Below are 13,607 nucleotides of genomic sequence, written 5' to 3'. Positions count from 1 at the left end.
TTATGTTTTTAAAAGAATATATATATATATTATGGAGGCATACGCTAAAGTATTTATTTATTTATTTATCTCCCTTGAGAGGGAGATAGAGGGTAAAGGAAAGATGGGGGGGGTGAGGGTGGAAAGAGAAAAAATTTTCTTTAAAGATTTTCTTTATCGATTTGACAGGCAGAGAGGCAGGCAGAGAGAGAGGAAGGGAAGCAGGCTCCCCGCTGAGCAGAGAGCCTGATGTGGGGCTCGATCCCAGGACCCTGGTATCATGACCTGAGCCAAAGGCAGAGGTTTTAACACACTAAGCCACCCAGGTGCCCCAGAAAGAGAGAATCTTAAGCAGGCTCCATGCGCAGTATGGAGCCTGATGCAGACCTTGATCTCACAACCCTGGGATCATGACCTGAGCTGCAACTGAGTCAGATGCTTAACTGCTGAGCCAACCAGGCACCCTTAAAGTATTTACTGAGGAAATTAAGAGGCAACTGGGTATTGTATTTAAAAATCCAGTGGAGGGGTGCAATGAATAAAAAATTAAAGTCAAAAAATAAATAAATAAATAAATAAATAAATAAATAAATAAATAAATAAAAAATCCAGTGGAGGGGAACCTGGGTGGCTCAGTGGGTTAAGCCTCTGCCTTTGCTCAGGTCATGATCTCAGGGTCCTGGGATTGAGACCTGCATCAGGCTCTCTGCTTAGCAGGGATGCTGCTTTCCTCCCTCTCTCTCTATGCCTGTCTCTCTGCCTGCTTATGATCGCTCTCTCTCTCTCTCTGTGTCAAATAAATAAGTAAAATCTTAAAAAAAAAAAAAAAAGTCCAGTGGAGGGGCACCTGGGTGGCTCAGTTGGTTAAGAACCTGACATGGGCTCAGATAATAATCTCAGTGTCCTGGGATCTAGCCCTGAGTCAGACTCCACATTCAGTGGAGAGTCTGCTTCTCCTTCTCTCTCTTCTTCTGCCCCTCCCCCCACTCATTCTCTCTCTCTCTCGCTTGCTCTCTTTCCCTCAAATAAATAAATAATCTTTAGAAAAACAAAACTAAAAACAAACTCCAGTAGTAGGTTGGGGGGAAATGCATCAGGGTGTAGGTGAAACAAGATTGATGACAGTTGATAATATTTGAATCTGAAAAATAAGTACATGAGGGCATATTATACTATGTTATATTGTATTATATATATCACAGTATTATATATATCACATATATATATATTATATATATCATATGGAAATTTTTTAAATTTCCATAATAAAAATGGTTTATTTCTTGAACTATTTTCATCAATTTCACTGGGCTTTGTTTCTTATAATAAGATCTGCCCTTTTCTAAATTGATTAACAACATATATCCTCCTTTTAGTGGAGACATGATTGTACATGGAGAGTAGTTTTGCTCTGTAGTTCCAACAATCCAATCAAATCAGAACAAATAAATCCACATAGTGTATGTGTGCACAGGTTCTGGAATCAGACTGTCTGGTTTTGAATCTTGTTTTTTTTTTTTTTTTATTTTTTTTTTTTTTTTTTTTTTTTATAAACATATATTTTTAAGTGACTCTTGAATCTTGTTTTTAATCCACTTGTCCAGCTGTAGGAATTAGAGAAAGTTAATTAAATATCCATTTTTCATATTTAAAAGGAGGGTACTGAAAATAACCCTATTTTATGGTAGTTGTCATGATTAAGTCAGTCAGTCAATGTAAAGTGCTTTGCTTAATATCTGGGATGTAAGAGATTCTAAAGAAATATCAAAAATCAAACTAACCAAAAAAATTCACATATTAATATGTTTGTCAAAATCCAGGTCATTTCATCTTAGATAACATATGTGATGCATGAGCATCCCAGTACAGGAAAATCTCTCTAAATCCAACTCATTTCCTTTTAATGACTGAACCTCCAGTAGGACATAAAAGTCATTCCTGCTCATCCTTCCGGCAAACTTCAGTTTTCTCAGTCTTTGATTTCTTATGAGTCATCTTCTGAACCAGAACACACATATATCCACATAGATAAGGAATAGATGCAGGTCAGGCAGATTAAATGGTGCTTGCAAAAGAAATGTTTCTCCAAATGAAGATAGTATCAAGAGATTCATGTCTACAACATGAATTGCTTTTCAAACACTTTCACCAAAGATGATGGATTTTTTTTCCTCATTTTTACATAAATGAATGACCCACTCAGGTAGTTTTTAAGAGTAATTAAACAGCTTGAATAATAAGTATATTCTATGTAAAATACACTGGAGAGTATGAAGTGGCAGTTTATATTTCCACAAATGTTATTTCACTTCCAAGTTCTTAGGATCATATTTTAGCCCAGGTTGTGGCTCTGCCTATCTTTGCTTCTTCGGTGACATGCGAGGAGCTCCTTTTAGGTCATTAATAGAAATTTATCATGGAAATCATGGCATAGTTGCATTTTCTCTGGATCTTCCTTTTCCCACCTTTCAAGATTCTCCAAGAATCTATTATCTCTTGGTCACTATTTCTCATGAATATAAATGTAGTTGTAAGTGAAATATAGGTTTAAGCAAAGGTATTAGTGGTAAAATTAAGGTGTAAGGTGTAGGCAATAAAGGATGTATATTTTCAGTTTAAAGAAAAATTGTTAAACATACATCACTTACCTCTATGAGTTGTAAAGTTAAAGTTTATCTGTGACCATTCACTGAATTATTAACACTGCAATGCATACCTATTCTGAATCTTTAAAAAGATATAAATTTAATTACCTTTTCATTTCCTTGAATACTTGTGGATTCAATGTCTCAATTTTTTTAGAGCGACATTTATCTAAAGAATGCAGCACACACGAGTAGGGAAGACAAGCATGATGGCACAGTAATGAGTTAATACGAGATGTTATTAAGTTATTTCAAAAGACATTTAAAATTTCTATGGAAGTATTTACAGTTACTAGTGCAGAAAAATAAAGCCTTCTATGCTTGGATTTTTACAATTCTCAGCCATAGTCTGTAATTTGTGTGAAAATATATCCTATATTTTGACTCAAAATACTAATCAGTTATTTACATACTTCATATCAGCTCGTCTGTGGAGCTTTTCTTTTTTGTCCGTTGGTTTTCAACACTGTTTTTTAAACATGACTAACAGGGAACTATTTTAAGATATGTTTTTATTTCTCTCCATATGCTTTTCCTGATCGCCAAACTAAATAAGTAAATAAATTGCTTATTTGTCAACAGACGGAATGTGGATCTATCCCTTCACTCTTTTTTTGCTTGGAATGGACGAGTCTTCCTTTCAGATCTCGATTAGAGAGCTGGCTCACATTTGAGTCTCACTTTCCAGCAGATCTGGCCAGATACCATTACTTGGCCACTCAGTATGGAGTGTACGGGTGGGCCCCTTGCACATTCAACTGTTCATATTAAAAAAAAAAAAATCAAGAATACCCACTTATTGCTATCCTTACTTTTAAAAATTAGAACAAAAATAATTTTGTCAATTATCTCTAAATGTGACTATTTTCCTAAAAGTGATGGCTTGGTACACAACCTGATTTGTTGTAATTCTTCCAGTCCAACCTGCTGCACACAAGAGGGATTTAATTAACAAACATAAGTGCAATTACAAAAATAATGCATCACAAACACAGCCTTCTGTGTTTTAATGAGTTGGAATATATTAGCCCATGTATATATTTTCAGAGCCAAAATTGAGGAAAACAAAAGTGAAGATGGGGAAAAGGTATCAGCAGGGTACATGCTTTTTTCCCTTCGATAAAACCCAGCTAGCATTTTCTTGTTCATTTGAGCCTCTGCCACTCATCACCTCTGCCTCATTAAAATGATGAGTAGCCAAAGCAGATTTTAAGGCAATAAAAGAGGCTGTAGGATGACAGCTACTGAGCCAATGAACTTGCTGACTCAGCTTACAAAAATATGAATACTTTCAAATAAAACGTGTTAATGGAAGTACCTTAGTTTTAGAGGTCTATTCACATACATGGGGGTATGTCTATTCATGCATATTAAGCTGAATGCAAAGAACTGACAGATTGATAAGAGCTTACATTCATTCCATTTTATTCTATATTCAAGCAAGTGCAAATGACTAATGTAATCTTCAAGTTCATTCTACACTTCACACTGTTTTCAATTTTAATTTTGAGGGAAGTAATTAAACCAAAACTTCTCTCCATTGGGAAAGCAAAAACTGTAAGGAGGAAGGAAGAAAGATTTTTCAAATGGATAGTATGATATGAAAACATCAGACATTTCACTCCTGTATTTACTCAGCAAGATAATGCCATTTTCATAAATTTGCTTATTGACAATGTTACATATGTCCCTCCTGCCCATGATAATGAAATGAACCCTCTTAGCAGAGCTAGCTTTGCCATATCTGTGTTAATTCCATCCCTTCCTTTCTACTCTGGAATATTCCTTCATGACATAGCCCAACTTTTAAGTCCTAAGATCATTCCATTAGCAATCATTCTCTCTTCAGTCTACAATAAGCATAACTTCATTAAGTCTTTCAGGAAAGGAGGCAATACAGCAATACTTTCTCTCTACGCAAATTCTGATCATCGTTCCACAGCTCTCAAAAATAGATTTCTTAAAGTTTATTTGCCATTAATGCATCATGACAAAGAAGAAAAAGAAAAATCATGCATCGACCAATGTTTAGGTCACTTTTATCTTTCTTCTTCTTCTTTTTAAAGATTTTATTTAATTGAGAGAGAGAGAGAGAGAGAGAGAGAACAAGCAGGGTGAAGGACAGAGGGAGACCAGACTCCCTGTATACAGATTCTGGCTGGGCATCCTCCACAGAGAAGTTTACACATTTCCAGGAGCTTCAAAGAGAGGTAAGATTCTTCCCCTACTCAGAACAGCATCTGGATTGGTTCATGAAATTAAATTCTGTAAACCAAAATGTCTTATTCAAGGAACTCAAATCAATTAACTAAATATATTAATATAATTCATCACATCAAAATGCTAAAGTAAGAAAAAGCATACAATCAGCACTATAAATGTTGTTAAGAGATCTGCTAAGATTCAACATCCCTTACTGATTTATAAACCTTGTCAAAACAAAAAGCTGTTAGGAAACTATATGTGGAAGAATTCTTCCTTAGAAAAAAGAAAAAAGAAAAAGGAAAAAGAATAGCTATATATATATAGCCAATGACATATGCTTATATTTAAGGAAATTTTAGTTAACAATCACCATCATTATTTAAAATTATTCTAGAAGATTGAGCCAATAGATTTTAAAAATTGGTAACTGCAAACACTGGTAAAGATACGGTATTCAATATTTCCAAATGATATAATTATATGCAAAATGCTAAAATTATAAAATTATAAACTAACGTTGCTTGTTACATAATGAAAAACAAAAAACCAAAATACTGGGATTGCTTCTTCCCCTACGTTTTTTCTGCTTTTTCCCTATTTTGTGATGTTTGAACTTACAGATTGCTATACAGAGATATATGAAAATAGTCTAAAGTATCTCTTAATTTTTCCATTCTCTGTTTCTTTATTTTATATTATTTATTTTATAAATAAACTTTATTTATATTTATTTTATATTATTTGAAATATCTAACTTTATTTTCCAACCTTCTTTTGATCTTTTGGTAATCACATTATTAATTTTGTAAGGTTCCCTTTTTTATATCTCTTTTCTCCTTGAGTTTAGTTTGTACATCAGTTTGTACCTCCACCCTCCAGAACTCTTGATTTTCTACAGATACGACATGATCCTTACTTTACTGTTTGTTCAGAAGCCAAGAACCAGGTGCAACAGCTGTCTCACAATTTTTAATTTTTTTTTATTAAATAAATTGTTTTGCCTTTGGATGAGTAAGATCTCTTTTCCACAATAGGCCTCCTTCTTGTTGAGCAGGCTGATAGGAATCTTTGTGTAAGGGAAACAAGTTGCTTTGAATTTTAGGCTTTTCTCTCGAATTCATGGTTGAGGAATTGGCAAGCAGCAGACATCCCCATTTTCACCCTCCAATGCGTGCACACACACAAACACATGCACACATGCACACACCAGAACACAAGAATTTTCGATACATTCAGAGAAAATCTGCATTTTTACAGGGAAAACTAACTCCTGTTCCCACCTAAGTAAGGAAGGGAAATAATGAAGGGCACTTGTTGGAGATGTTCCACAATTGTCTCTCATTTGATCAGTGTGTGTATTCTGCATCTATGAATTTCCAAACGAGTATGCCCCATTTGGCTTGTATTCCTGAAACCACCTAATACTTTCCAATTTCCATGGCAGGCTTCTCCTTTACTTCCCTTCTCAGTTAATAGACTGTATCCTCTGGGATTCTTGACTTTTAATATAATTAAACTCATCTGTATGTTTCTTTCTTTTTTTTTTATAAACATATATTTTTATCCCCAGGGGTACAGGTCTGTGAATCACCAGGTTTACACACTTCACAGCACTCACCAAAGCACATACCCTCCCCAATGTCCACCCCACCCCCTTCTCCCAAACCCCCTCCCCCCAGCAACCCTCAGTTTGTTTTGTGAGATTAAGAGTCACTTATGGTTTGTCTCCCTCCCAATCCCATCTTGTTTCATTGATTCTTCTCCTACCCACTTAAGCCCCCATGTTGCATCACCACTTCCTCATAGCAGGGAGATAATATGATAGTTGTCTTTCTCTGCTTGACTTATTTCACTAAGCATGATACGCTCTAGTTCCATACATGTTGTCGCAAATGGCAAGATTTCATTTCTTTTGATGGCTGCATAGTATTCCATTGTGTATATATACCACACCTTCTTGATCCATTCATCTGTTGATGGACATCTAGGTTCTTTCCATAGTTTGGCTATTGTGGATATTGCTGCTATAAACATATGTTTCTTATAATTCTTGATCCTCACTGGGGACTCAAATCCAGACTTTTGTGGCAATGCTTTCCCTTTGCCATAACTTTATTAGACATGTAGCCTTGCCTAAATGATGCAGCTAATAGATCCTGGTTTGAACATTATATGAATGGCAATATTCTGTATGAGTCTTTCTGTTACTTGGTTTTTTTGACCAAAATTGAGTTTCATAGATTTATACTTACTTTGTGAACTGGTTTTCATTTATTTACTTGTTTATAGAATTCCATATGCAATAATTAATTTATAAATATATGTGTGTATGCATGCACACATTATATATATGTCAGTATCTTCCAAATTTACATCTGTATCTATTCTTATCTACATGCTGATGCACATGATATATAGGTATAACGCAATCCCACTAGAAAGCTCAAACATCTTGAGGGAATTTGGCAAGTTGATTTAAATTTTATTTGCAGTGTAATGTGCCAAGTAAACTCTTAGAAAATCATATGTTGGGAGCAAACTATAGCAATTAAGGCATTATATTAGGAATGTAAAGACAGATATCAACCAATCTTAAAGAAGATAGTGAAAAAATTAAAATTAAGATGTCTAAAAAAATGAAAGAAGAAGATAGCGAAAAGCCCTGAAAGAGATACATACAACACAGCAAGAAGAGATCACCCAGCAGATCAGCAGATCACTGGGGGAGGTAAGTGGAGGTAGATGAAAACAATCTTTTCAATAAATGGTAATGGATCACTGGGAGTCCATTTTTTAAAAATAAAAGAAATTGCATGTCCTTAAAATACACACACACACACACAGCTCACAAAATTTCCATGAGTATTAAAAAAATTTAATGTGAAGAGGAATCTTACACAACGTTTAGTTAATAAAAAAGAAGTGTACAGATCTTATTGGCCCTGAGAATGAGCCACTTTAAGTCCTTGATCATGGATTACGTCTCTACAAAACAGGGCTGTAGCTTAAGTATGACTCTTAGTTTTTTAAAAAATGTTATCCTGAAAGGGCCTCTTCACTAATAGAAATCAGTAATTTAGCATATGAAAAAGGAATAACAAAATGTATTTTTTTCTGCAACATAGGGTAAAAATTTCCTGTTGTATTTATGGGATGGAATCATAAAGTTCAAGGCATAAAATGTTAAATCTCTCTATAATCTGCAAAGCAATAAACTTGACTATTTTTATTTGCACCTGTAGGGATATAGTAAGTGTATATCCACTGAGAAACATGTTAACTGCTTCAGAGCTATAGGATATTCCCTAGAGAATAATGAATCCTATGCAGAAACAAAGCAAAGGATCCATGAATAATACCCAGAAATACAAAATGTGGAAATATAGAAGATAAACTTAGCAGCCATGACCACCAAAGAACTATTCTTTCTAATTTATAGTGCAGTGCTATAATATAGATGTTTGTTACTTGAAGAACTAAACAAGATAGCCTTTGTATCAATTAACAATATTTCCTATGAGCTGATAAAAATTGTTTCAAAGAATCTATGGTCATTTATTAAATGGGATTTTTTTATGTTGGACAGTTATTTGTTTTAAGAAGGATAAAAATTTTAATAAATTCTAATTAACAAAGAACATTCAAAAAATAAAAACAACTTGATCCATTCATCTGTTGATGGACATCTAGGTTCTTTCCATAGTTTGGCTATTGTGGACATTGCTGCTATAAACATTCGGGTGCACGTGCCCCTTTGGATCACTACGTTTGTATCTTTAGGGTAAATACCCTATAGTGCAATTGCTGGGTCATAGGGCAGTTCTATTTTCAACATTTTGAGGAACCTCCATGCTGTTTTCCAGAGTGGCTGCACCAGCTTGCATTCCCACCAACAGTGTAGTACCCCTGGGGATAAAAATATATGTTTATAAAAAATAAAAAATTAAAAAAAATAAAAATAAAAACAACTAAAATGTTTTGCATTGTGAAAATTCTAAAATTGCTTGCTAAATGCAGGAATGAGGACAGTGCTACATCCAAGTCTTAGCTTCATCTCTAATATCTTCTATGAATTCAAGCAAATTACTTAAATTTTGAGAACATTGATTTTTCCCAAATGTAAGACAAAGAAGATATAGTGTTAACCAAAAGATAGGAGAGCTTTGATCCCTTGATAGTGTAACATATTAACATAATAAAGAAATTAACTGGCATTCTAGTTTAGATCTCACGGCCCGTGATCTTGGTTAATGCAAGTCTACCAGTGAGGGAGTGACTGTTTGAGTGCTAATGAGTCAGATTCCTGAAACTACTTCCCCAGGAAAGAGCACTGTGTATCATTGCTCCTCAATTAAAGACCCATCAAATGCCTACCAAAAAAAAAGGAATATATATATATATATATAAAATTATGTGACCAGTATAGTGGTAAAATTCATAGCAACATTCTCTATAAAGTTCATTTTCACTTTGGCTATGCACAAAATTAGTTACCAGAGCACAATAAACCTTCCAGATCTAAGATGCAGAGCCACCAAATGGGGAAGGTGAAGATTTCTAGAAAGAACTATTGAAAGCTTACATTTTTTGCTTCTTTTAAAAGTCTCAGGTTGAAACATTAGTCTTTCACCATGAAATATAATATGAACTTAAGGATTTGAATATATACCTATAACAAATTGAGGAAAGTCTCTTCTGTTGCTGGTTCACTGAAAGATTTTATCTGAATTTGAGTTCTGTCAAATATTTTTTCCCCATATGTTAAGGTCATATAATTTATTCCTTTATTAATATGATGTATAATATTAACTGATGTTGGGATGTTATAATTACTTTGTATTTCAATGATAAACCCAGCTTGCTTATGTCGCATTGTTCTTTTATATATATACTGCTGAATTAAACTGGTTAATGTTTTATTAAGAAACTAGATCTATAGGGGCGCCTGGGTGGCTCAGTGGGTTAAGCCTCTGCCTTTGGTTCAGGTCATGATTTCAGGGTCCTGGATCCAGCCCCACAACTGGTTCTCTGCACAGCGGGGAGTCTGCTTCCCCCTCTCTCTCCACCTACTTGTGGTCTCTGCCTGTCAAATCAATAAATAAAATCTTAAAAAAGAAAGAAAGAAACTAGATCTACACTTATAAGGAATATTGGTTAACAAGACTTTTGATGCTATTGTAATTTTTAAAAGATTTAATTTATTTATTTGAAAGAGAAAGAGCAGGAGCGGGAAGGGACAGAGGAAGAGGGGAGATAGAATCTCAAGCACACTCTGCATTGAGCACAGCCCCTGACCAGGGCTGGAGATCATGACCTGAGCCAAAACCAAGAGTCAGATGCTTAATCGACTGTGCCACCCAGGTGCCCCTTGATGTTATTTTATTTTGTTTCTTGAATGACACTGACTTAAGTATCAGCATAATACTCATATAATGAGTTGGTGAACGTTCTTTTTTCCTTTATTTTCTCAAAATTTTTAAAAAATCAATATTATTTCTCCTTTCAATGTTTGATACTATTTACTACTGAATCCCCTTGAATGTGAATTTTTCTTGTCGGATATTTTAATTACTAATTCAACTTCCTTACTTGATTTAGATTTGTTGAGATGTTCCATAACTTCTTGCGTTAGTTTTGGTAATTTGTATTTTTTAAGCAATTGGTGCATTTCACTCATTGTCAAATTTATTGACACATTCATAGATTTTCCCCTTGTTATGCTTTTAATCCCTTAAAATCTGTAAAATTGACTCCTCTTTCAATCTTGGTACTGTATTCTCGCTCTCTCTCTTAAATCAATCTAGCTAAAGTTTTATCAATATATTTGTTCTTTGGAAAGGGCCAATTCTGGACTATTCATCTTTTTCCATTCTTTTTCTATATTCTATATCAGAGTCAACAAACTTCAAGGTAAAGGACAAATTCATCCTTCTGTCCATTTTCTAAATAAAGTTGTATTCAAACAAAACCATGACCATTTATGTATATATCATCTATGTCTCATTTTGCATTTCAGCAGCAAAACTGAGTAGCTGTGACAGAGGCTGCAAGGTTCTTAAAGTTTAAAATATTTATTGTGTGGATCTTTCTAGAAGAAGTGATCTGACCTTTGTTTGACATCCTGATACCCACTCTCATCTTCACTATTTCCTATCTTGTAGATGTGGGTTTAATTGGTTTTTATTTTTCTAGTTCATACAGATTGAAACAGAGCTTTGGTATGTTTCCTTTTTTTTTTTTTTTTGATAAAATCATTTAAAAGGCTATAAATTTTCCTGTAAGCATTATTTTAGGTGTATCTCACACATTTTGGCTTACATTTTTACATAATTCAATATTTTTTCATTTTAGGGTGATTTCAAGTGTGAAACATATTACTTAACAGTACAATGTCAATTTCTATACATTTAGGGGTTTTCCAGATGTTTTTCTGCTAGATTTCTAACTTAATCCTGTTGGGGTTAGAAAATACCCTCTTTATTATTTCAGTTGTTTTAAATTGATTAAGACTGATTTTATTGCAAGAATATTATCTATTCTGGTGAATGTTTTCATGTGCTTTTGAAAAGAATATGTATTTTGCTCTCGTTGAGTGGTGGGGTCTCCATATGTAAGTCAGGTCAAGTTGGTTGATGGTGCTGCTCAGGTCTTCTGTACCTTACCTATTTTGTCTATTTCTTCTATTCATAATTTAGTACAAAATAGTGAAAATTCCAACTACTTTTTATTTATTTATTTACCCTTTCAATTTTGGATTTAAGCATTTTGTAGTTCTGTTTTTTAGTATAAATACATTCATGATTGTTAGATCCTCCTGTTGTATTACCTGTTTTATAATTTTTAAATGTCCCTAATTTGTTTCTGATAGTCCTCATCTTAGATGATTTAGGGCTGATATTAATACAGCAACTTTACCTGTCATATGTTAATTTCTTGTATCATATATATATATATATATATATATATATATATTCTTTACCTTTAAACATTTTGGCCTTTTGAGCTCAAATGAATCTTTCTTTCACAGCATGTTATCAAATCTTGTTTTTGTGCATTTGATGGTCTCTGTCTTTTGATAGATTGCTTACTCTAACACATTTAATGTGACTGTCCATATGACTGGACTTAAGTGTACCATTTTGCTATTTGCTTCTACATGTCTCTTTTTTGTATTTGTCCTCAGTCCCCTCTTTACTGTGTGTTTTTTGTGTTCATGCTTAGTTCCTCCTTCACTGCTGTCTTTTGTGTTAAACATTTTTTTGTATAACATCTTATTTTCTTTGCTGACACCTTAGCTTATTTCTTTATGAACTTCTTAGCTTATTTCTTTGCATTATGGTTGTCTAGGAATTACAATAATCATCTTTAACTCATTACACTCTACTTCAAGTTAATACTTACTTCTGATAAATTATAGAAACTTTACACAAGAATAGTGCCATGTCTCCTTTTAATATTATTGCTATATATATGTAGTACATCTATACATACTGTAAACTCAGCAGTACAGTGTGGTAAAATTTTCTTTCAACAGTTATTTCTTTTGAAAGTGCATATGACATATAATTTAGTGCATATGATACACATATATAATTACATATTTCCCAAGTATTTACCATTTCTGATGTCTATTGTTCCTTTTGTAAATTTGTATTATCCTCTTGCATCATTTCTTTTCAGCCTGATGGAATTTCTTTAGCATTTTCTTCTAATCCAGGTCCGCCACCAGTGAATTTTCATAATTTTTGTTTATTTATTTTTTGCCTTAAATTTGTCTTCACTTACGAAGCAAAGTTTCACAGGGTATGCAAACCTTGGGTGAGAGTTTTTGTTCCTGGTTTCTACATGTCTAATAATTTGTGATTCAAAACTGTACATTTTAACTTACGTATTTCAATGTTACTAAATTTTGTTTTGTTCTTATGAGGCTTGTTTTTTGTTATTGTTTTAGCAGGTAATTAATTTGCATAGACTCAAACTCTGAAATTTCTTTCTCCCGTTATGTGGAGCTGATGCTATCTCAACATAGACTGTATTGTTTTGTTTTGTTTGAGATTATATATATCTGGGCCTGGCTATCTAGGGGCTTCCCCCTGTGTGTTTTATCAATCAATGATTTGCAGAGATTATTCTCATACACCTGAATTCTATAAGATCACTTTGTGTCCTCTGATCTTGTGTGGGTTAAAGGTGCACATTGAAAAGTACCATAAATTTCAAATACCTATCATTTACATTGACGTGGATGGAACTGGAGGGTATTATGCTAAATGAAATAAGTCAGTCAAAGAAAGGCAATTATCATATGGTTTCACTCATATGTGGAATATAAGAAGTAGCATAGAGGATCATAGGGGAAGGGAGGGAACACTGAATGGGAAGAAATCAGAGAGGGAGACAAACCTCCAGGAAACAAACTGAGGGTTGTAGAAAGGAAGGTGGGTAGGATGGGGTAACTTGTGACAGGTATTAAGGAGGGCACATGATATCATGAGCACTGGGTGTTATATCCAAATACTGAATGAATCATTGAACACTACAAAAACTAATGATGTACTACATATTGGCTAGTTGAATTTAAAGGGAAAAATAAAGGAAAAAAAGGTGCAGCAAAATTGCAAGTTTAGGAGGCTTTCAATTTTTGCTAATCTCCCTAACATCGTTTAGTAATCAGTGAGGAATGTGTGGAAGGTATACTCAGGCTTTCAATGATTCTCTCGCTTCCAAAAACGTCCTCAGGGAAGAGTGTTATAAATACTGCTCATATACAATGCTCTA

The sequence above is a fragment of the Mustela putorius genome, unplaced genomic scaffold (genome assembly GCF_011764305.1).
Source record: "Mustela putorius furo isolate JIRA1106 unplaced genomic scaffold, ASM1176430v1.1 tig00000698_pilon_pilon_pilon, whole genome shotgun sequence".
Classification (NCBI taxonomy): Eukaryota; Metazoa; Chordata; class Mammalia; order Carnivora; family Mustelidae; genus Mustela; species Mustela putorius.
The sequence above is the reverse complement of the archived record's forward strand: the minus strand, read 5'-3'. Positions refer to the sequence as shown.